Below are 14,149 nucleotides of genomic sequence, written 5' to 3'. Positions count from 1 at the left end.
TGCTTCAGAAATCTTAAATCTTTCAGGGATTTTCATGTATATATCATTATCAAGTGATCCGTATAAGTAAGCTGTAACAACATCCATAAGACACATTTCCACATTTTCAAACACGGCCAAACTAATCAAATATCGAAACGTAATTGCATCTATAACAGGAGAATACGTTTCTTCATAATCAATTCCAAGCCTTTGAGAAAAATCTTGTGCAACAAGTTTAGCTTTATATCTTGCTATTTCATTTTTCTCATTTCGCTTTCGAATAAAAACTCATTTGTATCCAACAGGTTTTACACCTTTAGATGTGAGGACTATAGGTCCAAAAACATTACGTTTATTTAGCGAATCCAATTCAACCTGGACGACATCTTTCCATTTGGCCCAATCATGACGAGTTTTACATTCACCAAAAGATTTTGGTTCATGATCCTCATTTTCATTTATGATGTCACATGCCACATTATAAGAAAATATCTCATCAATATCTTCTATATCTTTTCGGTTCCATATTTTTCCAGTAATAATATAATTGATAGAGATTTCACGATTCTCGTCAGTTTGTGGTTCTGACAGAATATTTTCATCATCAGGTGTTTCTTCTGGAACACAATTTTCTATTTTATGATCATCGTGTTTCTCTATGCCTTTTTTTTCGAGGATTTTTATCCTTGGAACCGACTGGCCTTCCACGTTTCAAGCTTTTTATGACATCATGAGTATTTTCAATTTGTTTTTTTGGAAGCAGGGGCATTTACAACATGTATATATGATTTTATTACCTCTTTTGTGTTTGCAAATGCATCTGACATTTGATTTGCAATTATTTGCAAGTGCACAATTTGTTGTACATCTTTCCCTCATTGTTTGGTCATTGGATCCAAATGTAACAATGATGGTACATATCATGTGATTTCTTTTTCAATGTGTTTCTTTTCTCCCCCTAACATTGGGAAGATTTCTTCATTAAAATGACAATCAGCAAAGCGTGCTGTAAACACATCGCATGTCTGAGGCTCAAGATATCGAATGATTGATGGACTATCATAACCGATATAAATACCGATTTTTCTTTGAGGACTCATTTTTTATCGTTGGGTGGTGCAATAGGCACATACACCATACATCTAAAAATTCTCAGATGAGAAATATTTGGTTCTTTACCAAATGCAAGCTGCAATGGGGAGAATTTATGATATGCACTTGGTCTGATGCAAATTAATGCCGCAACATGTAAAATTGCATGTCTCCATATAGAAATAGGGAGTTTTGTTCTCATAATCATTGGTCTAGCAATCAGTTGTAGACGTTTAATCAATGATTCAGCTAATCCATTATGTGTATGAACATGAGTAACAGGATGTTCAACATTAATTCCCATTGACATACAATAGTCATTGAAAGTTTGGAAAGTAAATTCTCCAGCATTATCAAGTCTTATTTTCTTGATTGTATAATCGGGAAATTGATTCCGCAATTTTATTATTTGAGCCATTAATCTTGCAAATGTCACATTCCGAGTTGACAATAAGCATACATGTGACCATCTGCTAGAGGCATCGATCAATACCATAAAATATCGAAATGGTCCGCATGGTGGATGAATTGGCCCACAAATATCACCCTGAATGCGTTCAAGAAATATGGGTGATTCTGTTTGGATTTTAGCTGGCGATGGTCTTATAATAAGTTTTTCAAGAAAACATGTTTTATATTGAAACTTATTATTCTGAAAGATCTTCTGGTCTTTCAATGGATGACCATGCGTATTTTCAATAATTCTTCGCATCATTATTGAACCAGGATGCCCCAATCGATCATGCCAATTGGTTAATATTGAAGAACTATTAACCACCATATTTGATTCGATTGGACTTATATGTGTATAATGCAATCCAGTAGGAAGCATTGATAATTTTTCAACCACGTATTTCTTTTCTGATTTATATGTGGTAAGACATATATTTCTTATTTCCATCAGTTATCGTTTCAGTATCATATCCATGAGAATATATGTCATTAAAACTCAACAAATTTCTTTTCGATTGTGGTGAATATAAATCATCATTTATCAGAAATTTTGTACCATTTGGTAACAAAAATTGTGTTTTACCACAACCATCAATCAAGTCTACAGGACCTGATATGGTATTCATCATTGTTTTTGTTGGTTTTATTTCCAAGAAATATCTTTCATTTCGCAGAATAGTGTGCGTTGTACCACTATCCGATATGCAAATTTCCATGATATTATTTCCATGTTTGCTCATAGCATTTTCCATATCAAACTTCACAAAAATGCAATAAAGAAAATCAAGGATAATATATATATACAAAATATAGCATGCTTCATAAGAATGCATGAAAAATATAGCATGTTGCATTCCAGTCACACCAATATATTAATCAATGTTCTCGAAATCATTTGAAAAATCGGCAGCATTGAAATAAGTTGAACCACTTAAATGGTTACTGTTTTCAAAAAGATTGGTCTCTTTTTCTTTCCCCTTTATCGATACTTTAAAGAACTTACATAAGTGCTCAGGGGTATGTGACCAATGTCTTGGAGTATCACATTTATAACAAACACTCTCATATCTTTTTGAGTGATTTTTATTTTCACTCATATTTTCATGCTGCCTTTTTTGGTGGTTCGTGACGTTCTTTTGAGATTAGTTATTGAAGTAACTATCTCGATTATTTTTATATTCACGGTCGTAACCACGACCGCGATCATTTCTACGTCCACGTTCATGACCACATCCTCGACCTCGATCAAAATCTAGTTTATGCTTTTGATTTTGGTTTTTATTTTTACTTACGACATTTGCTTCTGGAAATGTCGTAGATACATTGGGTCGGGATTTATGATTTCTCATTAACAATTCTTTATTCTTTCTTAGTGATATCGAGAGCAACGAATTTAAGCTTTGCCAAATTTGACATGGTGGTACTAGAAAAATAACAATGCATTTTATTAGTTAATTTCAATTAGTATGACAATACAAAATAATGGAAAAACTAAGATTACAAGTGCGTGTACAAATAGAGAAAAAGTATGTGGTGGAAAATCGCTGATGAGTACAAGACTCGTGAGCATGATGATCATAATCGTTATGAAAAATAGCCTTAGAAATGCCATCATCTTCATCTTTGAAAAACGAGAAAATATTTTGAGAGAAAAAATGAATTTTGGTGTGATTGAAAATGAGTTTGAGTGAACATATTTATAGACCAAAAACTAGTCGTTTTGTTACCGTTTGTGACCGTTGGGGGTAAAGAAAAAAAACGAGTATGTGTTGAATAAAAATTCGTGATAATGATGCAATGCATATAATGATAATCATAATTAAATAATTATGTATATCATATCACATTATTATAAGTTCGGTGTCATAGACAGCCTTTTATATAATAATATGAGATTATACGAATATGATTAGTTTATAATACACAATAATATATATCACGTTATTATAAGATCAGTGTCAAAGACAACCTTTTATATAATAACATGAAATTATATATTAATACAGTTAGTATATATACATAATAAATATATATCATATCACGTTATTATAAAGTCAGTGTCATAGACAGCCTTTTATATAATAACATGAAATTATATATTAATACAGTTAGTATATATACATAATAAATATATATCATACCACGTTATTGTTTAAAAACTTTAGAGGCTTTTATACTTGTCGTATCCCTTACTGGGAGTGTGAGATGTCGTCTTAACTGTTGGATAACGTGTTCAGATCAATTAAGGATTGATACCCGATGCAGCGGAAGTTTAAAAATTTTTATTTTTTTTCGATATGGAACAATTCCATATCATGGGTATCAAAACTTTACGATTAAATTATGTTGCAAGTAAATAATAATAATCACAATTAATAATATTTTACCTCTTCAAGCAACGGCTTGATTATGGACACCAACAGAATTTAATCTGCTCTTCTTGTATATCCCGGGAACCGATGGCTTCATGATCAATCTCCGGAATAAGGTCCACGAACAGAAAACAAAAACCCTCTGATTGATTGCACTAGAAATCAATCAGAGGTTTATTGTAGAGAATAAACAGATTTGATCTGTTAATTCGGAATGTAATTTTTCACAAAAATCACAGACCAAATTTTCTCAAAAAGGGACAGAGGATTTTCGAAAATCCCCTTGAATTATTTTATGTGAATTTCGAAAATTGCTAGAATTAATTGTGTCAATTTTCGAACACTACACATGTATTTATAGATAATTTCTAGACTAGATTAAGTTATAATTGTATTAGGACTCTAACTTCTTAGGGCCCACAATCCATAACTTAAGCCCAACAAGCCAAGCCCGTTGTTATAAAAATTAATATAAAATTCATCATGACTCCGATTGATAAACCGATTTCACAAATGTGCACAGAAACCATTTATGTACCTTTTAAAGTCAAGATAATTTTTCTGAATCTGAATTCAGTGATTTCCAAAAATGTCCATCCCTATGTCATTTTAGGAAATTTCACTCCCTTTTAGTTAAGAAGTCCAACTTCTCTTTCATTAAATTTAACTCTTTAAATTTAAGTATCTCAACGGGGTTTAGTAATCCATTACTTGTGTGACCCTCAATGGTTCAGGGATACAGCTAGCCGTGGGCTCACAACTCCTTGTGACTCGGAACAACAATTTTCGACTTGCCCAACGAATCATGGTAAGAGCGTCTAGCAACATCGCCCCATGATTCCCTAGGTATCACTCATAGTTCCTGCAAGAACCAGTAGATTTTGGTTAGCGTACAGTACGGTCCCTTCATCCATATATCTCAATCGAATCAACAACCATTGGTGCATCGAGAGTCGTTCGAGATTCGATAACTATGCATTACATCTTGGAGATCAAATAGTGACATCGCATGTGTTACTAGGAAAACCGAGTAACCTAAAACACATCATGTACTCTGGCCAGAGATTCGTCACACTAATATCTCCTCAGATTGCATAGGATATCCACACTCGCAAGTATGTGGTGAATCCTTGACAACAAAGCATCGACTCCTATATGTGTCGTAACTGTACCCAATCCCGACACCTGATGACCCCAATAGAGTCGGTAAACAAGTCAAAGTACAGTACTAGCATATAGAGTTTCAATGATGTTTCAAGTAGTAAGGACTAATGGTGTACAACCAAAACCGCGGACTTTATCCACTCGATAAGTGATAACCACTTGGAAAGTCCGAATATGGTAGTTCGATCATTCATCATATGAATATCCATTTGCATGCTTTGAACATCTCCATGTCCATTACCAATGAAACATGGTACTTGGCATCACAAATGCTAGTCTCAATCTCGAGCGATCCTTATCCTTATTAGCGGACGGCTCAATTGACTAGGAACTATTTAGAATATACAGTGACTATAAGATGTGTTTCATAATAGTGGTCTCTCTTTATTCACTATCTCATCTTACTTGCACTATAGTATATTCAAGGTCTTTATCAAAACAACAATAGTATATCACAATATAACAATATGAAGAAAGACAAAGATAATGCCATTAATGAATGTAAATTATATTAAACAAAGATTGTTTATACATAGAGTCACAAAAGCTCTTAGCCACAAGTTGGCTAACCGGACACCCACTCTTTCAATCTCTCACTTGCCCTAAAGCTAACTAGTCACACTATGCAATCTCATTGCTTCGCGATGTTTGTCAAACAATGGTCCTGGCAAGGGCTTAGTAAGTGGATCAGCGATATTGTCTGTAGAGGCCACTCTCTCGACAGTGACGTCTCCTCTTTCCACAATCTCCCGGATGATGTGGTATTTCCTCAGTACGTGTTTGGATCTTTGATGAGACCTTGGTTCCTTTGCCTGAGCAATGGCACCAGTGTTGTCGCAGTACACTGGAACTGGACCAACAGCTTCAGGAATTACGCCCAACTCTTGGATGAAATTCCTCATCCAAACGGCCTTTTTAACAGCAGCTGATGCTGCAATGTATTCTGCCTCCGTGGTGGAATCCGCTGTGGTGTCTTGCTTGGAACTCTTCCAAGAGACAGCACCGCCATTGAGCATGAATACAAATCCAGAGGTTAACTTCGAGTCATCCACGTCGCTTTGGAAGCTAGAGTCGGTATAGCCTTCCAATTTCAATTCTCTTCCTCCATAAACCATGAACATATTCTTAGTCCTTCTCAAGTACTTAAGAATATCCTTCACAGCTTTTCAATGCATTTGACCGGGGTTGGCCTGATATCTGCTCGTGACACTCAGAGCAAAGGCTACATCCGGTCTGGTAGATATCATCCCATACATAATACTACCTATGGCTGACGCATATGGTATGTGTGTCATTTTCTCTATCTCTTCGTCAGTCTTGGGACACATAGACTTGGATAGAGAAACTCCATGACACATAGGTAGATGTCCTCTCTTGGACTCATCCATAGAAAACCTTTTCAATATGGTGTCGATGTAGGTTTCTTGAGTGAGTCCTATCATTCTCTTAGATCTATCTCTATAGATCTGTATCCCTATAATATAGGATGACTCACCCAAATCCTTCATCGAGAATCTACCTGATAACCATATCTTTGTTGACTGCAACATCCCTACGTCATTCCCAATGAGTAGGATGTCATCAAAATAAAGCACTAAGAACGTCACTGCATCCTTAACTACTTTCTTGTACACGCACGGTTCCTCCGGGTTTTTGATGAAACCAAAGTCCTTTATTGTTTCATCAAATTTCTGGTTCCAACTTCTTGATGCTTGTTTGAGACCATAAATTGATCTCTGAAGCTTGCATACCTTATGCTCGCTTCCCATGGATGTGAATCCCTTGGGCTGCATCATATAGATTTCTTCCTTAATGTTTCCATTAAGAAATGCAGTCTTCACATCCATTTGTCATATCTCATAGTCATACCATGTTTCTATGGCAATAAGGATTCTTATGGACTTGAACATTGCGACTGGTGAAAAAGTTTCATCATAGTCAACTCCTTGTCTTTGAGTATAACCTTTTGCTACCAATCGTGCCTTGTAGGTAAGTACCTTATCATCAGGCCCAAGTTTTCTCTTATAGATCCATTTACACCCTATTGGAACAATTCCATCGGAAGGATCTACTAAAGACCAAACTTGGTTTGTATGCATCGAGTCTATTTCCGACTGCATAGCTTCAAGCCATAAATTAGAACCCGCATCAGAAATTGCTTCCTTGAAGTTTCTTGGATCACATCCAATGTCGGGTTCACTTTAATCCCCTTCAAGAAGAAGACCATATCGAATAGGAGGTCTAGAAGTCCTCTCGGATCTCCTAGATATAGGCGTGTCAATCAATGGTTCCTGAGGTGTAGGATCGTTATTTTGTATCTCGGGTTCTTCTCGAATTTCTTCGAGTTCCATCATCTTGTCTTTCTTATCTAATAAGAACTCCTTCTCCATGAAGGTGACATTCCTTGAAACAAATACTTTTATTTCAGTAGGATGATAGAAATAATATCCGATTGAATTCTTCGGATATCCTACAAAATAACATAAGGTGGATCGACTATCCAACTTATCTCCCACTGTCTGCTTCACGTAAGCAGGACATCCCCAAATCCTTAAGTACAAATACTTAGGAGCTTTGCCATTCCATAACTCGTATGGAGTTTTATCTACTGCTTTAGTGTGGACATTGTTCAACAACAAAACCGCCGTTTCAAGCGCATAGCCCCAAAACGAAGGTGGGAGCTCAGTGAAGCTCATCATAGATCGAACCATGTCCAACAAAGTTCGATTGCGACGCTCCGAGACACCATTCAGCTGAGGTGTCATAGGAGAAGTCCACTGAGAGAGAATCACATTCTCTTTCAGATAGCTCAAAAACTCGGTACTTAAGTATTCTCCACCTCGATCCGATCGAAGTGCTTTAATACTTCTACCTTGTTTGTTTTCTACTTCAGCCTTGAATTCTTTGAACTTTTCAAATGATTCAGACTTATATTTCATTAAATATAAATACCCATACCTCGAATAATCATCAGTAAAGGTAATGAAGTAGGTGTGACCAAATTTAGTACCGATACTAAATGGTCCGCAAACATCTGTATGGATCAAATTCAACAGATTTTGACTACGCTCAGGCTTTCCTTTGAAAGGAGATTTAGTCATTTTTCCTTTTAAGCAGGACTCACAAGTAGGTAGAGATTTAATATCAGACATATCAAACATGCCCTCTCCCACTAGCGTGTTCATCCTCCTTGAGGAAATATGACCTAGCCTAGCATGCCAAAGGTTTGCCGGGTTTTGACTATCGTTTTTCCTTTTATTTGTTGTTACCGGTTTATCAACATAATTAATTGGAACTTATTTTAATTTTAAGTTATATAGATCGTTTTCAAGTTGTCCATTTCCAATCAAACATTCATTCTTGTAAATATTGCAAATCCCATTTACAAAATTACAAGAAAAACCATCTCTATCAAGCATAGAAACAGAAATAATGTTTTTAACTAAATCTGGCACAAATAAAACATCTCTAAAAAATAACTTAAAATTGTTCTGGAAAACTAAATAAACGTCTCCCACTGCTTTGGCTTCAACTCTGGAACCATTTCCGAGCCTCAGCTGGGTCTCACCTATCCTAAGCTTACGACTTCTTGTCATCACCTGCAAATCATTGCAAATGTGAGATCCACATCCGGTATCCAATACCTAAGAAGTAGTATTAAGTGAAACATTTATTTTAATGTAAAACATACCCTTTGCAGTTCGCAACTGCTCGAGGTATTCCTTGCAGTTACGTTTCCAATGACCGGGTTTCTTGCACTGATGGCAAACATCTTCAGATATGTTCACGTTTGAAGCTTTTGTCTTGGCCTTCTTTTGTGGTACAATTTTCTTGGGTGGGGCAGAACGTTTCTTACCCTTTCCACTTGGCCCCTTCTTGGAGTAAGAAGAGGAGCCAACCAAGAGTACCAGTTTATCCTTCTTTAATGTGGCCTCATAAGACACAAGCATATTGACCATCTCTTCAAGGGTGGCCTCTATCTTGTTCATATTGAAGTTCATCACAAATCCGTCAAACGACGAAGGAAGTGAAAGAAGTAATAAGTCCGCGTTTAGCTCATGCTCCAATGTCAAATAGAGTGTTACCAACTTTTCAATGAGCCCAATCATGTGTACCCCATGCTCACGGATCGAAGTCCCATCTTGCATGCAGCATGTCATGAGCTCTTTGACGGTGGCATACCTCTCCAACCTTGACTGAGCTCCAAAAAGTTCCTTGAGGTGCATGTGTATGTCAGCAGCATTCACGGCATCCTCAAATCGCCTCTGGAGTTCATCAGACATTGAAGCTTGCATATTGCATTTAGCCTTGATATCATGGTCCCACCATTGATCAAGTTTTGCCAATTCTTCCGGACTTATATTAGCCGGTGCTTCCTTTGGAGGATTCTTTTCTAACACGTAGAAAATTTTCTCCAAGTTTAGAACAATCTTTAATTTACGGAACCATTCCGTATAGTTTGCGCCAGTCAATTTGTTTTGTTCGAGAATTGAGTATAGTGGATTTCACGAATTCATTGTAATGAAATATTGAAAAGAAACAGACAATAATCAGTGATTGTTTAATTAATTTACTAAGACATAAAATATGGCGAAATTTAATTTTATGAATTTCACTCCCACTATTTTAACGATTTCACTACCCTCTAATGAAAACGGGAATCTTCTTTCCTTAATGGGAACATGGAGTCCAATTGACAAATCATAGTCCCGAATAATATCAGCCAACCATAATTTTCAAAAGGTAGAGCCCAATTACTTCCAAAGTAACCCCCATGTTTCTACCTCATGTCCAATAAGGGCCCAATAATATGACGCCGTTTATTGTGACATGTCAAGATAACCCATCAATATTAAGTTGTGATGGACGGTCGCCATGTGGATCCCCCAATAATATGAGCCAATCCCATGGGAGTTTCACCCAACTTACAATATGTGTCGATCCAATGTACATCTTTTCGACGAACGGGCCCCCCCAATAATATGAGCCGGACCGTATCCGCGGGTAGCATCTCATACATTGATCGTTGATGGAAGGTAGGAACATTTAAACAATATTTAAATTCCCTTTTATAAATCTTGATATCAATTTTAAATCATATTTAAAATGAGGGATTTTAATTTATTTTTTTTTGAAAATTTGTCTCATCATGCAATTTATGTATGCTTGCGGGATTCATACAATTTAGTCTAAACATGCATACATCAATAATATCATATATTATTTAAGGATGATCGATCCCATTATCTATTCGACCCGTGGTTGCCAATCATGAGTCTAAGTCCAATCCTAGGTGATATGCAAGTATGCAATGCAATCCTATTACATTGAGCTTCCATTTATATTTCTTCGGTCTTTATCGTCTGCTGGGCCCACCATTGTCTTCAAATCTTTATCTCCCACTAAGTCTAACAAATTTACAATAAATTTCGATGACAAGTAGGGGATACATATTTAAGGGGTGGGAACGGGCCATAAACCAAACCCACTTTTTATTACAAATGACAATTCAAATTGGACTATAAACCAAGCCCATTAATAAAACCCAACAACAATAAAACCAAATTTAAATTACCTAACATACACCTAAAACATTGGTCATGACAATCGATCATCCTTTTATCCAATAATTAATTCAATAATTAAAACATTGGATAACATGCAATGACATCATAATTTAAAAGATAAAATCATATTTTATCTAATACTTTCATAAGATCATATCTTATCATCAATTGTACCAAAATAATTAATTTTATAAAATCTAATTTAACGGATAAAATTTACAAATTTTCCAAAAAATTCAAATTTATCCAAAAATCAATTTTAAAAATTTTGGACTCAAACAATTTGATCCGATGCCTCGTGGACCAATCAAAAACAATTTTCGATCGGACCAAAAACTAAAATTTCAAAAATTTAAAATTTTAATTAAAATTAATTTTAATTTTTCTCGGGCTACCCGGGACAATCCCGGGCAGCCCGCGCCCCAAAAAGGGGCACGGGTAGGGCAGCACCGTGCGCTGCCCTGGGCAGCGATCCAATCGCTGCCCTTGGTCAGCGACGTTCGCTGCCCCGGGCAGCGACAATCGCTGCCCGATGTGCCCATTAAATTTTAATTTAAAATTTTCGTTTTTGTTTCAAAAACCCGAGGCCAAAAATTTTGTACAACCGATTAATTTAATCGTTTGATCCGAGCAACCTAGCTTTGATACCACTGTTGGATAACGTGTTCAGATCAATTAAGAATTGATACCCGGTGCAGCGGAAGTTTAAAAATTTTTATTTTTTTTTAGATATGGAACAATTCCATATCATGGGTATCAAAACTTTACGATTAAATTATGTTGCAAGTAAAATAATAATAATCACAATTAATAATATTTTACCTCTTCAAGCAACGGCTTGATTATGGACACCAACAGAATTTAATCTGCTCTTCTTGTATATCCCGGGAACCGATGGCTTCACGATCAATCTCCGGAATAAGGTCCATGAACAGAAAATAGAAACCCTCTGATTGATTGCACTAGAAATCAATCAGAGGTTTATCGTAGAGAATAAACAGATTTGATCTGTTAATTCGGAATGTAATTTTTCACAAAAATCACAGACCGAATTTTCTCAAAAAGGGACAGAGGATTTTCGAAAATCCCCTTGAATTATTTTATGTGAATTTTGAAAATTTCTAGAATTAATTGTGTCAATTTTCGAACACTACACATGTATTTATAGATAATTTCTAGACTAGATTAAGTTATAATTGTATTAGGACTCTAACTCCTTAGGGCCCACAATCCATAACTTAAGCCCAACAAGCCAAGCCCGTTGTTATAGAAATTAATATAAAATTCATCATGACTCCGATTGATAAACCGATTTCACTAATGTGCACAGAAACCATTTCTGCACCTTTTAAAGTCAAGATAATTTTTCTGAATCCGAATTCAGTGATTTCCAAAAATGCCCATCCCTATGTCATTTTAGGAAATTTCACTCCCTTTTAGTTAAGAAGTCCAACTTCTCTTTCATTAAATTTAACTTTTTAAATTTAAGTATCTCAACGGGGTTTAGTAATCCATTACTTGTGTGACCCTCAATGGTTCAGGGATACAGCTAGCCGTGGGCTCACAACTCCTTGTGACTCGGAACAACAATTTTCGACTTGCCCAACGAATCATGGTAAGAGCGTCTAGCAACATCGCCCCATGATTTCCTAGGTATCACTGATAGTGCCTGCAAGAACCAGTAGATTTTGGTTAGCGTACAGTACGGTCTCTTCATCCATATATCCCGATCGAATCAACAACCATTGGTGCATCGAGAGTCGTTCGAGATTCGATAACTATGCATTACATCTTGGAGATCAAATAGTGACATCGCATGTGTTACTAGGAAAACCGAGTAACCTAAAACACATCATGTACTCTGGCCAGAGATTCGTCACACTAATATCTCCTCAGATCGCATAGGATATCCACACTCGCAAGTATGTGGTGAATCCTTGACAACAAAGCATCGACTCCTATATGTGTCGTAACTGTACCCAATCCCGACACCTGATGACCCCAATAGAGTCGATAAATGAGTCAAAGTATAGTACTAGCATATAGAGTTTCAATGATGTTTCAAGTAGTAAGGACTAATGGTGTACAACCAAAACCGCGGACTTTATCCACTCGATAAGTGATAACCACTTGGAAAGTCCGAATATGGTAGTTCGATCATTCATCATATGAATATCTATTTGCATGCTTTGAACATCTCCATGTCCATTACCAATGAAACATGGTACTTGGCATCACAAATGCTAGTCTCAATATCGAGCGATCCTTATCCTTATTAGCGGACGACTCAATTGACTAGGAACTGGTTAGAATATATAGTGACTATAAGATGTGTTTCATAATAGTGATCTCTCTTTATTCACTATCTCATCTTACTTGCACTATAGTATATTCAAGGTCTTTATCAAAACAACAATAGTATATCACAATATAACAATATGAAGAAAGACAAAGATAATGCCATTAATGAATGTAAATTATATTAAACAAAGATTGTTTATACATAGAGTCACAAAAATCCTTAGCCACAAATTGGCTAACCGGGCACCCACTCTTTCATTAACATCCTCCCAGGATTTATAACAAGTTTTTTAAAAACTAATTTTTTTTGATCATTTTTTTATAATAACATGATATTATATATTAAATATATACACAACAAATAAATAAACAATAAAATAATTATTCTTACTTTTGTTACCTTTTTCTTGTGTTTTGGAGCTTGGAAAAATATGGAGGATTTTTAGAGTTTCGTGCTGATAACGTGTTGTGAAAAAGTAAAAATTTACGGTAAAAAGTAAATACTCCAAAACTCAAAATATATCAAACTCTACAATTTATAATATTTTTCTCTCAACTCAATTGTATTTTCATTACAAATGAAGACCTATTTATAGATCCACATTTGATATTAGTCCAAAAATTAATACATCATCATCTACATCATCACACACTAATTTTTCACATTTTACAACTCAATATTCAATATTCAATATTTAATATTCAACATAATAATAATATATTTTTCAACAGTGGTTTTATTATCTTTAATTAATTTAATTAATTGACTTGTTTATTATTTCATTATTTATCATTCTATAAAAATTGTGTTTTTATCTTTTAATTTATTATTTTATTATTTATCGTTTATCTCACGAGTCAAACGGACATAGAAAATGGCTGGTATCTTGATTATTGGGGATTTTATTTACATATATATATATACTAGGTATGAGCACCTCAATACTTGAGGTGTTGGCCCAGGTTTATAGGTTATAGCAGTTCAATTATATACATTATTCACAGTAGATGTTGAATTCCAAATTTGAAAACGAGACATGCTCAGAAACACAGGAGATTCATTCTCAAATACTGGGAGGAAAAAACCCTATTACATTTGAAGTATAGTTAGAAGCAAAAAACAGATTACATTTTCAGTATGCTAACCAGACGAAATTGCCAATTCAGTACAAAAAAATGGCTGAATTTGTCCGTTAAACGTAGTAATCAAAAGCAGTA

This window comes from Henckelia pumila, chromosome 4, assembly GCF_033568475.1.
Source record: "Henckelia pumila isolate YLH828 chromosome 4, ASM3356847v2, whole genome shotgun sequence".
Taxonomy (NCBI): domain Eukaryota; kingdom Viridiplantae; phylum Streptophyta; class Magnoliopsida; order Lamiales; family Gesneriaceae; genus Henckelia; species Henckelia pumila.
The sequence above is the reverse complement of the archived record's forward strand: the minus strand, read 5'-3'. Positions refer to the sequence as shown.